The 6087-nt window shown below is 32.2% G+C and overlaps 1 non-coding gene across 1 annotated transcript; it reads right to left on the bottom strand.

Moving 5' to 3' along the window:
- Positions 1-5743: 5743 nt before the first annotated feature.
- LOC133803045 (small nucleolar RNA R71) lies at positions 5744-5850 on the bottom strand. Its single transcript, XR_009877776.1, has one exon. It is a non-coding gene; the product is annotated as a small nucleolar RNA R71 (small nucleolar RNA).
- Between the last annotated feature and the right edge of the window lie 237 nt (positions 5851-6087).

Raw genomic sequence — 6087 nt, 5'->3', positions numbered from 1 at the left:
TTACGCTTGTTTTGGTTTGTTTTTTGTTTTGAAGGACTCGCAACATTTTGGAATGAAAAAGAGGTCTAAATCGATAAAAATAAGAAAATTTGGCAAAAATGGTGATTGGAAGCATGCAGCACGACTGCACTACACAGTGCTGCGACCGCGCTAGATGATTGGAAAGCGAGGATTTCGGTAGATTTATTTAATGAAGGGAAATTTGGCCATTTCACTTGGGGAAATTTTAGGGTTTTGTATTTTAATGCAATTTTCAGAAATAAACCCTAATTATGCAGAACTGGAACTAGGAGAAGACGACTGGAGACTATTGGAGAAACCTGGGATCAATTAGAGTTTTTCTTTTCCTCGTTTTTTTTTCTTTATTTTCTTTTCATTTTTAGTTTATGTTGATTGTTAATTTCATGGATTTGAATAGTATGAATATGAACTAAATCTAGTTTTAGGGTTTTTAATTGAGTCTCTTGAAACTCTTCTATGAATTAATGCAAAGTTATGTTTTTGTTCTTCTTATTTGAGATATTTTCAATCCATGCTTAATGCTTGTGATTTATTGGCCATTTATTGCATGATATATATGAATTTGTTTCAAAATTTGAAAGGTGACTTTAAAACATGCTATAATTGACAAGACATAGATTTCTATATTGAATGAAAGTATCAATATGGTTTATGTAGCTTATAAGTTCTTATGCCTAATGCTTCCTATATGTTGAATTTATCATAGAAATATAGAAAATTCACACATAAGTCGAATTTTATATATCATAACACGAATATAAAATACTTTTGTAACTTGCTATCTCATTTAAAAGAAAATTTTATGAGAATATTGCTTTAATGAAATAGAGAGTGGAAAGATGAAGAAATTAAATACCGTAATTTTCATCAATTAATTAATTATCTTCATTGTTATTTGTTTGGAGTTTATAGTATTTAATTGTTTTTTATTTCGTTATTTTTATGTTTATGTTTTCGTTTTCTCTTGTCAAGAAATTTCGTTAGCCAAATAGAGATTAGGAATTAAATATTGGTACTTAGTAAATCAGACTTCATGGACTGATACTTGTAATGCCCCGACTAATTCTAAGACCTTGGGCCATCAAAACAACTAAGACATAGCAACTATTTTGGAATACATACATAAAATAATAGAACTTTATTATAAATTCCAAATACGGAATCCCATTGTTATTACATAAAAACATAAAGAAAACATAAACCTTTAATCAATTTTTCAAATAATAAATGCTAAAAAATAAATACATAAATTAAAAAGACTCAAAATATAAACTTCATCCTCGATCTCCAGCAGTCCATCCCCAATACACATGGCAAACTTATCACGAATCCATCCCACTTATTTTCCTTCACCATCTAAAATAAAAGGAATGAGCCTAATGCCCAGCAAGGAAAATCTACTAAAACATAACATAAATCATAAGACTAAAAACATTTAACGTACACACGTAATCATATAAACATAGGTGTACAAATTAATGGCCATTAACTCATTACCGTAATATGTGATAAAACCTTCTAGATCCTCTATGTACTAATCGAGGTAGGTTATATCAAAAAATAGTATATGATAAACAATCTAGGCCCTTTGTCTACTAATCGAGGTAGGTTTAATCATAACTCTAGACTCCGATAATGATAAAAAAAACTTGGGATTAATTTTCTATCAAAGAAACTACATTCCCCAAGTGACTACAACATAAAACATATACATACATAAACATAACATAGAATATAAACATATCATAACACATATAATCTAACCTATTTTCCTTACCAAAATCCGGGATATTGGAGACAAGAACGGGATTGGAAAACTCCTCAAACCAAACAGTAAGAATCATAAGTTTATAAAGAAATGTAGATGATAAGGATATCTAAACCATCAAGATAGAAACTTACCGAAAACTTAAGTTTCAAGAAACTAAAACACCTAACCAAAAGCCTTAACAAGTTCGGATCTGAAAGAAAATAAAAGAACTATAATGAACTAAATCTGAGGATAAGAATACCTTTCAAAGACTAGAACTTCGATCTATACCTCAATACCGAAATGTCTCTCTATCTTACTTCCCAATTTTTTAGAAAAACTTAGATTCGAAAAGCTTTTAATCTCGAAACCCTAGTGTTTTCTCTCTATAATAAACTTAGCAGCTTGAAGGCTCTGAAGAATGCTTGAATGATGAATGAAATGGCTGAGTGAAAGGTCCTATTTATAGAGTGCAAGGAGTGAAACTTACCCCTTTCTAAAAAGAATAAATAAATGAATATTAATTGAATAAATTTGAATTTTCTGTTCAACAAATGCCCAAAACTCGGTCAAAAAGTTCAAGAGCAAGTCCAAGATGTTGAGGGCCGTTTCCAGCTTGGATTCCACAGATTTTCAAACTATGTGTAAGGAGCTTATATATCACCCACCCTTATAGCCCAAGCCTCTGTGGTTTCGTTCCTGTTAGTCAACGTGTTTTCCGTATCAACCTTAGGCGACATATCGGCTCCTATAACTGCGATACATCGGCATACGGTGATATTTGAAACACGTTTTTGCACATTTTCAGCACAATTGGAGTTTGTTAAAACAACTTTGACTGAATAAAATGTGATCCTAATAGCTGCTGGAAGGTTCTAGACCTTCTAGATCTATCCTTTATTAATTTATTCATTTAAAATCCTTAAATCCTTAATAAACAAGCATTTGGAAAGTGTCACGCTCTTAATTATTCTATCTAAACCTTATGTTATAATAAATAATATTTCTAGGACTAGCTATATTAATCAAACCTTATGTTAAAATTAATATTTATAAACTATAGGTTAAACTTATAAAATCCATAACTATTTCTATGAGTTTCCAACTAAATCCCTCCTTGAACCAATATCCACGAAAACTAAAATACTAGAAGCTATTACTAGTACTACTATCTAGCTAAGTATAATTATGAGTTGCTACAATACTCGTGCTTGTGCACTATATTACTTGAAACGAAACGTATATTTGCGTCAATATATTTTCGTTATGATGTTTTTGGGGCCATTGTTGGGGACTAAAAATTATTAATATCAATTTAATTAATTTTTACTCTAATTTGGATGTTTATCTTCTAACTTAATTTGTGTCTAAATTTTATAATCTTATGAAGTTTTGGTAAATGCGACGTGGAAAGACATCTGAGATCATACCAGTGAATCTTGAGATAGAAAGTACTTGTAGAGAGAACAGAAAGAAGAAGAGGTTCGAGAGTACTACGGATGAAAATCAAGGGAATGCAGCAAACAATGCCACCAATAATGTTATAGGGCAGCAACTGCTGTTGAGATTCCTAATGTAGCAGAGGTTCATGTGGAATAAGGACCAATGACATTGAGAGATTATGTACTTCCCACTATCATGGGAGTGCATTATTGCATCATACCACCAACAATTGCTGCAAATCATTTTGAGATCAAGCTAGAAATTTTGCAAATGGTCCAATCCACTGCTCAGTTTGGAGGCTTGCCTACAGAGGACCCTAACATGCACATAGCTAATTTCTTGGAGCTTTGTACAACTTTTAAGATGAATTGGGTGAGCGACGACGCATTAAGGTTGAGGTTGTTTCCATTTTCCCTAAAGGACCATGCAAAGAGTTGGTTGATTTCCCTACAGCCTAACTCTATCACCGCATGTGTAATGCCCTAACTTCTCATAGATTACCAAGAACACAGCGCTGGGTCATAATCGTAAATATTGCAATTTTATTGAATAAAAACTTAAAAATAAATACATGGATCCACAGTATTTACAAAAATAAAATAATTGTTATTAACATAAAAATGAGCAACATTTAAATAAAACTTTTGAAAATACACATTCTTTGATAAAAATAAATAAATAGGCCTGCTTGATCTTCCTCGACTATATGGTGCCCACGAGTACATCACGAAGCTCTTAGGTACCCACTTGCCACTGGCCTTCCTATTCTCAATTTCCTGAAATAACAACATCATAAGGAGTGAACTTCTAAGCCCAGTAAGGAAAATACAAACAAGGGTTAGTCATATAATCAAACATAACATAAATTCACCAAAGTCATACAAACACAAACCTCTAGGTTATATCATATCTGAATTCATAAGTCTAAATCATAATCTAATTCATAAATCTTAAATCATATGTCATAGATCATAAATCATAGGTCATAAGTCATAATCATAACTATAGGTCATAAATCATATCTATAGGTCATAGGTCATAAATCATAACTATAATAACAAATCAGATATAATAAAAAGATAAGTGTTTATACAGGGGTGGAAATTAAGCCCCAGACAAAAGTTTGTCATACACCAGACATCACTTAGGTCTGTCATAAAGTTTTGGCAACCGAGCCTACTGGACATTATCCGTCATACATCATTGGACACCTTAGGTCCAGACACACTTACTCCTTTATTGTACCTGAAATGTTAGGTCATACAAGCATAAACTATATCATAAACTAGGTCATAATACTAAATTACCTAATTTTCCTTACCAAAAACTGGAATATTGGAGACAAGAGAGGGATTAAAACTCCTAAAACCAAACATAAAGAAACCATAAGTTTCCTAAATAAAATAAGATGAAAAGAAAATTTACACCATTGAGATAAGAACTTACCAAAAACCTTATGTTTCAAGGGGATTGAACACCTAACCAAAAGTAACTATCACAAGTTAGGATTTGAAGAAAAATGAAAGAATAATATAAACTATAGTGAACTAAACCTGAAGACAATGGATACCTTGGATAGCTTAGAACCTCGATCTATAATTCAAACACCGAAATCATACAAAAACTTACTTCCAAATTGTTTCTCTTTAGAATGAACTTAGCAGCTTGGAGGCTCTGAACTGTGCTTGAATGATGAATAGAATGGCTGAGTGAAGGGTCCTATTTATAGAGTTCGAGGAGTGAAACTAACTCCCATTTAAATGAATTAATAAATTATTAAAAATGAATAAATTTGAATTATCTGTTCAACAAATGCCCAGAACTCGGTCAAAAACGTTCATGAACAAGTCGAGGTTGTTGAGGATGGTTTTAAGTTAAGAATTCTACGAAATTCAAAAATTGGCCACTGGAGCTGATTTATCGCCTAGGGTAGGCGATATATTTCCCCTACCATGATCCCAAGGGTTCGTGATTTCATTTGTGCGAAGTTGATGTGTTTTCCGTACCAATCATAGGCGATATATCGACTTCTATAGTTGTGATATATCAGCATACGCTGATATTTCAAACACATTTTTGCCCAATTCAGGATAATTTGAATTTAATTAAAACTTACTTTGACTGAGTGAAATGTGATCCTAACAGATAAATGAAGGTTCTAGAGCTTTTAGATATTTCTTTAAATAAAACTATTCATCTAAAATACTTAAATCCTTAATAAACATACATGTGACAAGTGTCACGCTCTTAATTATTCTATCTAAACCTATAATAAATAATATTCTTAGGACTATTTCCATTAATCAAACCTTATGATAAAATTAATATTTCTAAACCATAGGTTAAACTTACAAAATCCATAACTATTTCTACGAGTTTCTAACTAAATCCGAGCTTTGAGCAATATCCACGAAAACTAAAATTCTACAGCTTTGAGTATCTTGCTAAGTAAAATTCTGGGACGCTACAACATGGGAGGAGCTCTCTCAAAAGTTCCTTGCAAAGTTTTTCCCTCCAGCAAAAGCTATAAATTTGAGAGGGGAAATTAATCATTTTTACCAGATGGAAGGGGAATTGTTGTATGCTTCATGGGAGAGATTTAAAGAGCTCAGAAGGAATTGACCTCATCACGAGATTGAAAATGGATGTTAGTCCATAATTTTTACAATGGGTTAGGTAGTACTACTCGCACTATCATAGATACAGCAACATGATGGGCATTTATGAGCAAGAGTGCCAATGAAGCTTATGATCTACTAGAAGAGATGGCAATGAATAATTACCAATGGCCTACATTGAGGGAAAATACAAAGAAGGAAGCTGGTATGATCTAATTTGATGCCATCACAATGCTTACAGCTCAAGTGGCCACT

This window comes from Humulus lupulus, chromosome 9 (genome assembly GCF_963169125.1).
Source record: "Humulus lupulus chromosome 9, drHumLupu1.1, whole genome shotgun sequence".
NCBI lineage: Eukaryota > Viridiplantae > Streptophyta > Magnoliopsida > Rosales > Cannabaceae > Humulus > Humulus lupulus.
Note: the sequence above shows the minus strand (reverse complement) of the source record. Positions and strands in the feature narration are given on the sequence as shown.